This window comes from Octopus sinensis, unplaced genomic scaffold (assembly GCF_006345805.1).
Source record: "Octopus sinensis unplaced genomic scaffold, ASM634580v1 Contig18757, whole genome shotgun sequence".
Taxonomy (NCBI): domain Eukaryota; kingdom Metazoa; phylum Mollusca; class Cephalopoda; order Octopoda; family Octopodidae; genus Octopus; species Octopus sinensis.
The window spans coordinates 181,735-196,813 of NW_021835999.1; positions in this window are offsets into that span (position 1 = coordinate 181,735).

Genomic DNA, 15,079 nt, shown 5'->3' on the forward strand with positions numbered 1-15,079 from the left:
CGTCGGAAGAGAATTTCATTTTGGAAACGTTGATGGAATTGAAACTGCCATTCAATTTGACACAATTAATGAGCTCGTCCTCAATCAGCTTCTCAGTCTCCGGGTGGGATATTCGGAGGACCTCGTAGGGAACTCCCGGATGCTTGTCACTGGCGTGGTTGTTGGTGGTGTATGCGTCACGGAATCGAGTCAAACACACCGAGCACTTAAACCGAAGTGAGTAGTCAAAGTGCACTGCCAAATGCATCTTAAGACTGTGCCACTTGCTGGCAGAGTACGAACATCGAGAACAAGTGTACTGCACTTTCGAGTTTGGACTTTTCTCAGTCGAAGTGTTCGAGGTAATAAGCTTGATTTGTTTAGTGGACTGTCCAACATCAGACTCCCCCGCTCTCTGCACTTTCAATGGCCCCAATCCACCAATCAGACTCGAAAAACTGTCGGCCGGCTTATTCACTTTTATTGACTTGAGTATCTTTTTGAGGGCACAACTCAATTCCCCGTCCTTCCGTTCGTCACTGACTGTCAAAATGGCCAACTCCGAACTCCCATGCTGTCCTCGAATGTGACTTTCTGTCTGACTTGCCCGAGGGAATCCAAGATTGCACACACCACACACGTGCATGTTATAGCCAATGTGATCCATCACGTGCCCGACCATGTCCTCCCAACATTCCGTGCTAAACATACACCACAAACAAGTGTATATCCCACGCAACGAAGTGTGTTCCTCATTCAAATGCACTCCAACCTGTTCACAGGAAGGGAACATCCTGTCACAAAGTGGACATTTCCTGGTAATTGGGCCACTCTTTATGGATTCCTGCTCACTCTCAGGGACGAAAGGTGGTTCTGGGGAGTCGATTGAGACACATTTGTATCCTCCTCTGTGCTTGATGACCTTATAGTCCACTTGGGCTGCACATCTGGAGACCATCTCCAAGGCACGCTGGGCATCTTCATCTGACAGTTCCTGGCTGACATAATCATTGGCCAGCTCCTTCGAAACTCCATGAAGTGCCTGGAGATGTCTCACAGTGTTGCTTTTCCCAGAAAAAAAAGAACTGCACTTGACACAACGGAATGGTTTGATGTTCAAATGTCTGAAGACGTGATGTTTCATTCGATAGACTGCCTGACAGTCGTGGATGCTCACTGCATATCCATTGCACTCAATGCAGCTCAGCATGACTGTCTGATTAGTGGAAGGATTGTTGAGTCCCAATAGAAAGTCGTAGTATGACTCATTAAAGACCGACCAGTGCTTCGTTTGGGCAGTCGACTGGGGATGACAGTCCACCAAATGCTTCGAAATGTTTGAGGCGCGAATCCCTCGGTTGGGACAGAGAGGACATTTGAAGGGATATATGTAGATATGCAACGACAGGATATGCCGAGTCACATCCGCCGTCAATGTCGTCTTGTACTGACAGTTCGTGCAGTAATACACATACCGACCACCTCCATCCTCGGGGGCTCTTCGATACCACAAATTCGTAAAGAGAGGGTTCTCGATGGATAGAGGAGTACACCGACTGAATGTCTTCCGCTCTTCCTCAGTCAAGGCCTGAATCCTGGCCAAGGCTGCTCGGTGGAGTGCAATTCCCTCAGGCTTGACTCCACATTCCTGGTAGAAGGACAAATCAATGGAGGACTCATCCCCACCCAGCACAGAGCAATTGGTGAGGTACTGACAGTCTCGGCGAATCTGCACTGCCACGACCACATCCTGTCCCGATTCTGAAAACATGGATGTGGTGTCGAGGAGAGAATATTGGTCCAATTTGGCAATCCCTTCGTGACTTTGGTTGTAGTGGACCACCAGTCTGTACTCATCCGGACTCACAAAGTCACAACTCTGACACCGAACTCGCACATTCGACCGATGAACTCGTGAAATGTGTCGGAGAACTCCATCTCGGGATCTGCTGAGTGGTTCTTCTCCACAATACCCACAACACCACTTGACTGGCTTACTCAGGACTGGTGCCGGGCCTGTGCTGTTCACTCCAACAACAACAGTCGACCCCTCTCCAGGAAGCTCCAGAAATATAAGCGAATTGAGGTTGATTTCGTTGAGTTGTTCTCGATGGAATGACAGGTTGTGTTGGAATATGTCGGCCTGCTCTGATTTGGTTGTCATGCAGTAAATGCACTTAAAGTTCCACAGGTCGCGGTGACTGCCCACCAAATGGCCTCGAATTAGGTCCAACGAATTCTCCACATGCTCACAATACCGACATTTGTACTCGCATATTCTCACCCCTACACTCACATATGCTAGTTCACCTGCACTGATTAGTGGAGGGCGGGACAGAACTGACTGATTGAATGACAAGGACACGGTTTTGTCGCCCGATTTGTGCACTTTCACACTAAAGTGGGGGGTCGACATTTCCAACAGGTTTCCGTGGAGTTCGGAAATGTGTTTTTTGACTGACCAAATGTCGAAATCCTTAAAGAACCCGCAATGTCCACAGAAGAATGGCCTCGAATTGAGTTCTCCCACTCGACAACGCACTTGCAGGCCATTCTCCACTCGCCGATACTCAAACAACTCCGGGATCTGACACTCATCATGTTGTTGGCAGTGCAGTTCATAGTCCGAAAGGGAATTGGACTTGAACACACACTCCAGACAGTCCATTCTGGTTAGATTAGAGTGCTCTGTCTCAAAATGAGTCCACACTTCATTCCGGTCCAATTCTTTGCCACAATGAAAGCACAGGACGACTCCACTCTCCAAATTGGGCGTCTCCTCCTTATCCTCGGACATATAAGGCCAGGGAGCCACCCCTGTGATACACAAGTCTCCAATCTGAAGCAAAGTCCTGATCGGGTGTCCTTCTAAGAGTGAATCCACGTGCTGTGTTTGAATGTGCTCCACCAAAGAATGAGTCACCCCCGACTCACAGTAGTCGCAATAAACACACTGAATGTGACACTCCCTCTGACGCCCATTCAGACATGCAGGCAGATGCCCCAATAACTCACATTGCCGTGCAGTCCTGAACTCACAAAAATGACATTTCAGTGTTCTGCCCTCATCCGCGGCCTCCGACAGCATAATCCCCTCACAGTCCGCACTCAACTGTATTCGAGTGAACAATTGTTGGGAGTTGTGGTGACTCCACAAAATGTGTTCCTGCAGATCCTCGAGAGAGCAACTCACACTGAGGCAGTGCAAACACACAAACTGGACATTCTTGGATACATTTTTCACGTTTTTTGAGGGACGACTGGTCTTCTCGGATAAAGTAGTGTTGACAGAATCCACAAAGTACAAAAAAGTGTTCTGTTTTTTGGAGATTGACCGAATGAGTTGTGAAATGGCACTGTCCTCAATAATCCGCCCCACCGACCGTGCCGAGTTGTGGGCAGTGTCGCAGTGCTGTCGGAGAATGTACACCGAGCCAGTCGCAAAGTCGCATTCCTCACACACGAAGGGAGTCAATGTGGAGTGGGCAGACACCAGGTGGGTCACCGCCTCCTCGTAGGATCGGAAGAACAGTCCACAGTAATTACAAAACTGGCCACACTCCTCTGCTGGCTTCTTCTCCGAACACACCTCGTCCTCACTGTCAGTGCACTCAATGTTGAGTTTGAATGTGTCCTCCTTCGAGTGGTGGGTGACTGTGGTGTGGCACAACACGTCCTCGTAGTATCCATACACACTGGCCAGTCCCGAGTGTCTGTGTGCCGAGGACTGGTGACTGAACACCCCCCCAGGACTCGAGTCGACATGTCCACACACATTGCACGTGAACAGGTTGATTCCATCGAAATGTGTGGTCACCATATGGCTCAGCAGATCTCCCACGGATGAACGGTCACAGCTGAAGGAACATCGGGCACAGCGGAATCTTTTGGAGGAACACAACTGGAATTTGAGGACCTGGTCGAAAAAGGTTCCTCCCTTCAGTTTCTTGCACTCGAGGAACATCGGCATGTACTCATTCTGTGAATAAATCTCGACTTCTCGAGCACTCTCAGTCAGAATACTGTCATCAAGCACCAATTGGAAGCATGTCCTGTACTCCCGCACACTGATCAGTCCCAACAGACCTCCCTTCTCCGAATGGTCGACAATGGAGGACATAAACAAGTCAGACTCATGCTCAATCAGAATATGCAAATGCACTCGATCACGACAGTTGGACTTGAACTGGCAATCCGAGCATGAAAATGGTTTCACAGTCGAGTGGAATTCAATCACATGATAAAGCAAGTGTTGCAAACTGCACGATTCGCTATTGAAATGGCAGTAGAGGCATTGAATAGTCTTCCCCCCAATGTGCACAGAGGGGAACAGTCTGTCCAGTGGGTAGACTACATGCTCAAAGTCCCGGGAGGTGGAATTGATGGATTTATTGTAGAATCGGATGACTTGTAACTGCTTGTCCATCAAAATGGAGTCTCCACTGCTCTTGCTTTGGTAGGCCTCCAGCAATGACCCCACCAGGACTCCACAGTTCAGTTTCCGGTAGTGGATGGCTGGGATAATGTCACTAATGTCCCCCGAATAGGGCAGTTTCCTCCGAGGAATGAGACTGACTGGCTTGTGGAGGACAGACTGGTGTCTCTCCATCACTGACACTTCATTTGTGGAGAATCTGCACATTTGCAGCGAAATATCTTCATTTCTGAGTGAGCCACCAAAATGTGACTCAAAAAGTCTCGATCGAGGACACAGGACAGTCCACAGTGGCCACATTGCCACTTTAAAGGGGATCTGTCCACCTTTGGGGACATATTTGGTGGTCTATGAGTGACCCTTTTCTTGGACTCCTGTTTGGGAGGCTGGACTGGGACAGCTCTGGTAATATTGCCATATTTGGTCCCCCTGGGATCCCCAAACTTGATTTGAATGTCCTACAGTAGCACATAGTGGAGAATACAGAGGGGACAGTCTCGGGATGTCGGCCAGTGCAGTGCTGGAGGACTTTGGTGGACTCCATGGCCAGGAAGCCACAGTAGGGACATCCGTAGGGTCGGTAGTGGAGGTGTCTGAAGTAGCAGTGCCTCCTCACTTTGACGACCGACCGAGCATGGAAGGAACAGTACTTGCAGCGGAATCCACTCACTCCCACAATCTTCTCACATATCTCGTCTCTGTGTGGCTCATACTCGTGGACGGACTGACTCAACTCTAATCAGCAATTAAGGCTGGACACCACAGTCACAATTAATCCAATCAACCACAGCGATTGATTGCCCAAATCCGGCTGAACATGCCCCAATCAATAAAGCATGTCAACACTGAAAATGGACCAAGCATGCTGTTCTAATAGGCTAAGCCTGCTGCCTTAGCTTACTAATAGGCCAGCAATGTAGGGCAGTCACCTTTGGTTTGGGTGATGTTGATGTTCTGTCGGGACTTTTGGCTATGGTTCCTGACTGTGTGGTCGACAAGGCTTTCAAGGGTCTGTGATGTGAGGTTGTGTGGAGAATACCTCCATCTCCTGTTTGCAGAAGAGACATGTTAGGTCTGGAGTGTCAACGGCCATGTCTAAAATGGTTAAATTAAGTAATATTAAAATATAAAGCAAGACAGGAGCACACACATCAACTACCTCAAGTGAGCAAAGACGCCGACCAGCGCTGATATACGCACGATACGCCGCAATGGGCAAGACCTCGAGGACATCCCCAAGGACCACTGATCCCATTCACTGCTTGGAGTGCTGCTGGTCAATAAACCATTGTTTGCCAATAGAAAACACAATATCGACCCATTAAGCCTTACTGAGCTGTCATATTAGCCGCAATACGGAAAGGCAGTACAAGACAACAAGAACTAAGTCATTAAGCGCTGTGCTGTCTTTAATCCTTTGGGAAAGCTTCCGCATTAACGCAACTGCGAGATGCAAATGCATATTGATGGGTCTGTCTTCACTCGGGACACTGTCAATCAATCGACGGGGATCTCCTGTCTATTCAATTGTTGGATAATTGTTATTCAATAATCGAGGTATATAAGACTGCCCTTGAGAGTAAAACAGTCTCATCAGTTTTAATCTTCAAATCTCTTATTATGCACATCCGCATTATTCTATTACACATAATATATTCTCCACAAACAAGTCCAATCTCGTCTAACTAATGTAAGAGTCATATTAAACAAATTGTGGTCTCCAATAGAGCACTTGTACTTATCACTCTCTTCACTCAGAGTGCCTCACTACAATATCTGCTTAATATATATCGATTGTGACTATTCAATTTAGCAGACTGTCTACACAATAAGAGGGTACCCCTATTTGCTGGCAGTAAATGCATTATTATAATTACTTCCATCGATTGTGTGGACAAACCACATTAAAATACTTTATAAGGAAATGATATTATGGGCAATGATGAGGGTGGAACACACAGAGGAGAGAAAGGAAGGCTGGGCAATGACAGACAGTCCAAACAGTGAGAAATGTGTGTGCATCAAATCTACAATTCACCCACCAAAAACACACCAAATGGACAAAATGGAAACTTGCTTATTCCCCCATTCCCCAGACAACACGTACTCAAAAAATAAGCAAGATATTCCCGATCTACATGCCCCAAACCCCCAATCATGTCCAAAGAGGCCCCCACCCAGAAGGTTTGACAGCTGTCAGCATCCTTGTTGGGCCTCCCCTGAAACCCCCCGACCTGTCTCCGCACAAGCCACCGTTCTAACCGTCTCCGTGACCCAGGCTGGTCAATAAAAAACTGATCCAGTCTTTTAAGGAGACTCAACGAAGCCAAGGCACAAAAAGTGGACCCTCCGTTAGCCTCCCCGCCCGGAATAAACGAAAAGGCCCCCTCGTATGTCTAAGATTGGCCAGTCCTCCACCTACCAAACACTCCGTGATATTCGAATACGCGGAATCAACGTCGACCTCCCCCCAGTCCCCCAGGATATGACACACGGCCACAGCACAGTAAGTAAAGCGGAGATCAGCAAAGGTTCCTTCCACCGAGGACATGAAACTTCCACCAGCCTGTTGAAGTGTGCCTATTTTATGGACGATCCCTTTTTTGTCGACCCGGGAAAGGTCATCGTGGACTGTGAGGAGGCACATGAGAGCACAATAAGTCATGGCCAAGTCTACAACTCCCACGGACACGTCGGGGGAGATAACTTCCCCTGTGGACCCCACAAAACCACTCCCGTCAGCACACTGGTGACTCATTATTAGGTCAGCCACAGCCTTGTGGTCACATTCCTCACCGAGGATGTCCAGAACTGCCAGCAGGAAGTAGAAAATAACCAGACTAGTATATTCTGGTATTTAGGCTTACGTAGCGGGGTAGGATTCTTGGTATCCAGCTGGCAGTCGGGACATGAGAGACTTGAGGATTCTGATGGTCCCAGCTAAGTTAAATCCATCCAACATGGCCTTATATAAATATTAATTTTATTCACTTAAATAAATACTCCAATTTTAATAATTACACTTGACCGAATTCTTTTTTTCATTAATCTGGATGTTATTTCATTCCACGTAATAACCATCGGTATGACATTCACTTTTGAATTATGGATTACCTTCAATTCGTTTGCCAAAAGGTCATATTTATGTAATTTCTCTACTTCTACATACTTCAAGGATTGTTGAGAAGTAATCCCAATTTCGATGAGCGTAATAATATTCCGAACTTTGTCGTAGAATGTCCGGTTTATTATTACTGACTGCAGTCTTGATGGTAGTGTCCACACGTATTTCGACCACCTCATTAGAGACAGTCGACTGAACGGAGTGGGTCTTTAACTTCCGAGACTGTTTTATTCCATATTTTCGGCAGATGTGCAGGTGCATAACCACCAGGACGATTCTTTCAGATCCACGTCCAAATCATCATAGCAATTGAACAAAATTGAGTTTATGGGTTATTCCTAGTTTCAGGTTAAACTTCCTGTGTTTTTGGGGCCAAGACGCTTGCTCATCTCAAGAAACTTGGCCCCTTGTGCACCCACCGCTCCAGAGATCCGAGGGAATTTATATTCCTTATTCAGAGGATCTCGCTGGCTGTTTTACACGGGAATTGTCTTTCATTCCTGCGAGCCAGTTCATAATAGCTAGTTTTTTTGATGATTTCGTTATTTTATTAAAAAAATCAGTTTACTTCGACTCTACATTTGATTGGACAAGTTTACAATGCAACAAAAATTGGCCACGAAATTAATGAGTGTGTTGAGTGAAGGAGTCTCTCTCAAAAAGAGCACCGGAAGTGTTCGTCGAGCAATTTTCTGGTGATCAGTCATAAGCACAAAACCAAAACGAGGCGAATGGAAAGTGGAATTTATAGTAAAAAGGCAATTCGGCCAAACAAGGACTGCAAATCGGACACATTCGAGTATTCCAAATATGCCGGAAAACTCTTATCATAGCAAACTCCAATACCTCGATCAGAGCTGTGTGGATGCAACTAATGGTCAACTCCAGTCTAGTAGTATCAAGTAGTAAGTGAAACTGCAAAATAAATATGACAATACGACCAATTTAAGATGATTGAAAGTCGTTTCGGAAATGTATTTGAGGAATAGACTATTGAGAACTTGGGAGATTGACTCGTGTCTGTCACAACTAAACGAATTACTGCCGAGAATCACAATAAGATGAGAATTGATTGGTTTTGAGGACTACCTCTCGTACATTATTGGTGGCTTGGTTGCTCAGTTTAATGAAAATGTCTGCTACAATGTGACAAATGTGCATATTAGTGGAGGTGGTGTTGTATGAACTCAATGGAAGATCACATTTTGTACAAAAGTGACATTCGCAGGTTAAATCAAGGCACCCAGCGAGACCACATGGAAGGTATATAAGCAGTTCAGTACTGTCAACTACACGACTAGTGCTCTAATTATCGAAGCCGAGTATGCTGGATAGTTCGCCACTCAACAAAGTATCGTTAGTCCACCTTTGTAGAACTGTGGGAAGTCTGTTTAATACTAATTCCAGCACTTCCTGTCCGTATACGCCTCTCTGTTTATATTAATATCAAAGGAGACTAAGCACGATGAGAAGAACTCAAGTGCATGTTGAAATATCTCCAACCCTCCCGTGAACAGTTCTATAAACATTCCAAAGTATAGCACTACGCTTGTGAATGTAAACAACCTTTTTCAGTGACTAAACTCAGAGACTGGGCTCGGTTTATTAACTCGTTTATTACATTCTCCTGATTAAAGTCGCCAGGTTAGGTCTATGGACAGACAACCTCGGCAACACAAGTGACGGATCACGGAAACACCAACTCGGGGGATGAGATTGAGTAGAGCAGTTGTTTACAGAGACAAACAAACAGTTCAGTTACCCTAATACTATTAATGTTACGTAATACTGTATTTCAATTAAATTGACATGTTTTATTTGCACATGAATGAGTAGTGAGTATAAATCAGTGATGGACTATATATACTGATATAATACAAGTGATGGACTATAACATATATATACTGATATAATACAAGTGGTAGGTCAGATATTCGATGTCTTAAAGATTCAAAATGCTCACCCAACCAGTCCACAAAACTAAAAGATTCACTTAACCCGCGATCATTTTGCAGACAAAGTTCAAAAGTGTGACAATGCTCTACACCAGTGATTCTCAAGCTTTTTTGCTCAGGGGCCGCAAATTAAAAAAAAAATTTACAGGGGCCGCAAATAATTTTTAAGAATTATTTATTAACCAAATAATCAAAATTAATTTGTATGATGCCAGGTTAATATTAGACGAATATGTGCCACTTTTGAAAGTAAATGATCGTTTTAAATAATCTTCTTTCATTTGTTTTAGTTTTTTCGTCCGAGAAACACCAGTGAATTTGTCATAAAAAATAGAGTGGAAACGGTAGTGCCGTTCGATTGTATACGTTTTTAGAGTTGCAATAATAGAATGGCATATTAGGCAAAGAGCCTTTCCATTGATCTCAATAATGAATATTTTTCTTCCCAGATGTGTTGAAAAATCCTATTTTCCTCGGAAAGTTTTCGACAACGTTTAGAATCAGACATCACAACAACAAATAAAAAACGTGACATTTTTTTATTCATAAAATTTAAAAATATTAAATTAAAAAATAAAACATTTATAAAACCTAGGGGCCGCAATTAAATCCTAGGGGCCGCATGCGGCCCCAGGGGCCGCACTTGAGAATCTCTGCTCTACACCAGTGATTCTCAAGCTTTTTTGCTCAGGGGCCGCAAATTAAAAAAAAAAATTTACAGGGGCCGCAAATAATTTTTAAGAATTATTTATTAACCAAATAATCAAAATTAATTTGTATGATGCCAGGTTAATATTAGACGAATATGTGCCACTTTTGAAAGTAATGATCGTTTTAAATAATCTTCTTTCATTTGTTTTAGTTTTTTCGTCCGAGAAACACCAGTGAATTTGTCATAAAAAATAGAGTGGAAACGGTAGTGCCGTTCGATTGTATACGTTTTTAGAGTTGCAATAATAGAATGGCATATTAGGCAAAGAGCCTTTCCATTGATCTCAATAATGAAATATTTTTCTTCCCAGATGTGTTGAAAAATCCTATTTTCCTCGGAAAGTTTTCGACAACGTTTAGAATCAGACATCACAACAACAAATAAAAACGTGACATTTTTTATTCATAAATTTAAAAATATTAATTAAAAATAAAACATTTATAAAACCTAGGGGCCGCAAATTAAATCCTAGGGGCCGCATGCGGCCCAGGGCCGCACTTGAGAATCTCTGCTCTACACACTCAAGTCAGAGATTACCCACCTCACGACCAACTCACTCTGAATGCAGTCAATGGTGTGGAATACAATCCATTTATTCATTTCGTGGTAATCCAATTGAATAAACAACTTTAAAAGGTAGTTGAAATATTCCCAATCAGCAGTGGAGGCGATCCTGATTGTTTCGTTTTTTATCAAATTTAGAGAAATGAGGACATAAAATGGAGGCAAATGACAAGTCGGATTGCGTGATAAATAATCAGTGAAGGCAGTTATCAGTGCGGTGCCAGTTCTGTTAGGGATAATCCCAATTCCTCGTGCAATTAGTGAAAAAATGCCCACAAAATGGCCAATTCCAATACTGACGTCCCCCTCAAGCAATGATAGGAGACAGACAGTTGTCACATTCAAAGTTTCTTGAGATGAGCAAGGCCCCAAAAACACAGGAAGTTTAACATAAACACAGGTTGGTGGGTTATTCCTAGTTTTTTAGAAATCTGTCTGTTTAATCGAGTGATATCTGAACTTTACTTTTGTTTTAATACTTCTTTGTGTTTCTGACTCCCGAGAAAAGTCTATTCTCGAGCAATTGGACAATCTTGTAATCCTGAACAACCCCTCACTGCACATATGAACTCCATACAACACCAAGGACAAGCCTACCTCCCCCGACCTGACCCTATGTTCTTCCAACCTCGCACCTCTGGTTAACTTTGATGTACATGATTTCGACTCGGTCGACAACGCCCTCAAGCATTTCTACCGAACAATTTCGATTGGAAAAAAATCATTCTTAAGAATGAGGAAAATTTATCCAAAACCAGTAAGAAAATTTCCTTCGAGGATCCTACCTCTAATCGAGGAACGGAACTCATTGAAAGGTGTCATCCCTAAGAAGATTCACAAACCCGGAGAGATTTAAATCGGGTGAGGATAATGCGGCTCCCTTCACCAACAAATTGATAAAGTTCTACGCTGGAATCAGCAACATCCCTCACAGGAAATATGATGGACAATGCTTGAAGTCATTAAAACCCCGAAGATGTCGGGACATGATAATCCTCACTCATGAGAAGGTGTCTCAGACTATCAGAAATTTAAGAAGCACTGGCTCTTGTGGACCTGACGGAATTCCTACTATTCTGAGTTGGAGGACAGAACATCGCGGATTGAGGAGTTGGAAGGGACTATTCAAGAACTACGACACATTTATGAAGACCGAGAGTCCTACGAGGAGACAATTCGGGGACTGCGAGAGGAAGTGAGTGAGTTGACAGGAGAGAGGAGACGAGTGGAGACTATGTGTGAGGACTGAGTGTTGAGGGGCGGCCAGTGCGAGGGAGTTGGCCATCGTGAAGGCCACTCTTTGCAAAGAAAGAAGACGATTTGTCTTGGAGAATAGAGTATTGTGTCTGATTGGCAATTGAGAGAGCCTAACCAGAGACATTATTAATTTGCGGAGACTCCAGAAAGGGGAGGAGATTGTGTCCCTCGATAACTGTGACGGAAGTAGTGGAGAACGTACTTCTCTGTCCTCTTTCCTCGACGTGCATGAGTTGTGGGATCGCGTCATTCTCCACAAACAAGAGATATGCCACTACAAGGAACTTTGCGATAATCTCAAAGACTCGGTCGACAGTCTTAAGGCTCAACTTGAGCAGAAAGATAGGTTGGATTGGTCAGGCCACGCTTAGTGTTGTCAGGTATTGCCTTCTCCTCGTCGGGAATGTCGATCCCTCACATTTGCTCGAGGTTGGTCGTGATATGCAGAGTTGCAGAATTTGTCAACAATCAACGGGATTGACAACCGACTTATCAGTGCGGGGTTTTCTCCGGAGAGATCTGATTTGTCTCAGTTCTGTTCGAAGGACCTCACTCTCAAATTGGCCGTGGAAGTAAACAGACGACTACAGTCAGTTCTCGAGTCCCTCATCATGGCTATGGACAAAGCTCGATAGAAATTTTATTTTTTAACTTTTGTAATTAATGATCAAATTTGCTTCCTTTTGCTTTGACGGTAATAAATGATTTGGAGAGCCAGAATTCCACTGGAGACACAACCTGAGATGTACCCCACCAGGAGAATTCGGTCCCCACTTTCCTGCAGGGTGGTAAACACCCTCGCCAAAGCCCCCAAACTCATAATAGCCACTGTAGAGAAGGACAGTTTCCCAGTCCCCTTGTTTGTATGGTTAGCAACAATTTGAAGCAACTGGGACAATAAACCAGAAGGGAACCCTCCCAGATATGGCGAATGGGATAGTCATTAGCTGAGCTGCCCCCAGTGCCCTCACATTGCAGTAGGGGACTGACAGTAAGCCCAAAGTCGTCCCCGACAACAAAAACAGGACATGTCTGTGTCGCTTGTGTAGGTACAAACACATGACCAACAGCCACCAATTCTGCAAGCAAAGACTGTCTCCATAAGCTCTGGGAATAATGTAAATGGAATGCCTGAGGGGGTAATTGTTGGTGTATGAATATATACTGGTCAGTTGGTAAGCAAAGGTCTCCAGGAAGAGGCAGCTCAGTCCCTCAGCTGTGCTACTGGACATGATTAGCACAATTTGGGGCAGTTTAACTGACTGATATCACACCCAATGTACCAAGTGCTGATCCCGCCGAAATGGCATATCCGAGAACTCTGGCCAGGGCGAGTTTGAGGCAGACAACTATTCCAAATCACATATGCCCTTACAGTCAGTCCTGGCACTGTGGAAGCTTCCTGTGTTTATGGGTTCTTTTTTAGTATTTGTTCAAGCTTTCCTTGCAAATCCCTCAGAACATTCAGTTTGAGGCTTTCCGGAGTTGCAAATTGGTACTTTCTGCATAGGAATTCCTTGATAGTGGCCATATGAGTTTTCTTGAATCTGACGGCCTTCAGAATTCCTTCTCTCCTCAAGCAATAGGAAGCCTTCATCTCAATGTCCTTGAGGAATTCAAGAAGCATTCGCTCGCTAATTTTATTCACAATAAATATTCCAATTTTAATAATTATAACTATTTCATTTTATGGTAACATATTATCTTATATATAATGGTCTACCACTATTAATATAGGAAGGGCGGTCTAATTAGAAGAGTAAGTATGTTAGTGTGTCAGTCTACTTAGGAGAGGGTTGTACTCCTGTCCGGACTGTGGTTTGTCCATCATTCCTAACTCATAAGCCAGTTTGTCGATTTCCACTAAAAATGACATATTTGTGCTAACCACGTGCATTGTATTTGCCAATTTCTTCGTCCCTGAGCTTCCTCTGTTCCCTTAGTTTGTTGATGATTGGCTGATTGGAGGCCTCGAATTTGCACAGAGACTCTATAGGTTAGGGAGGGGTTGAGAACTGTGTCTGTACATGCCATAGCCCATTCCTGCGAGGAGTAGAGACCAGCGAGAGCACTATTCCCTCTATTTCAATAATATGACCTTAATTAGGGCTGAAACATATGTAAGGGGTACACCGGACATGGGCCACTAGAAAATACTCGATGATAAATAAAATATAAAAATTATTAATTAGCATATTTTAATAATACTAAAATAAAAATCATTTTTCGAGGAAAGTCAATTAGAGATCCCCATTTCTAGGTCAACATTATATCCATAATTATTTGAGGCCCTTTGTAAGGATTTGGCAGAGCATTTCAAAAAACGTGACAAAGTCTACTGATTTCTCAGAGACGCCGATTCTACTGATTTCGACATCTTCAATATTGATGAGGTCCTCAGTTTATAGCACTGTCTTTTCAAATACTACAATTTTGAAATACACCTCAAAATTGCAATTCTCTGAGTGTGTTTTCATGTTCTGACTGTACTACCAAAATACTCAAACAATGACTGTCTAAATGAGAAGATGTGTCATCTACTTTAAAAGAGTATTGTACTACCAAAATACTCCAATATAATTTAAGTTAATGCATATTTAACATTATCGACCAGTAATGTAATTGGTTTATAATCCTAAATTATCTCCATTTGTCGTTTCAGGTGTTTTCTCAGAATGATGACTATTCCACAAACAAGCGCAGAAGAAAGCACATCAAAATACCTAATTTGTTAGATTTTTGGGTGGAAGGTTCTTGGAGGACCTCATCATTTTGAACTTGTTCCCCATTAGAGATTTTTATAATTTATTTTTCTAATTTGAGGTGTAAACACACAGAAAGACATACACCATTTTATTCTTGTACATTTTTTTTCAAATTGCTCTAAGAAAAATTTTGTGGAGATTTTTCCTTATCAAGTATAACCTGAAATACGCTTTTTTTACCGTCGATGCATTCATAAAGCATAAAAAGACATAAACCATGTTTTACAAATATAAAAGAACGAATCATTAAGAGATATAAAATAAAGTCTAGGACCACACACCACTCCA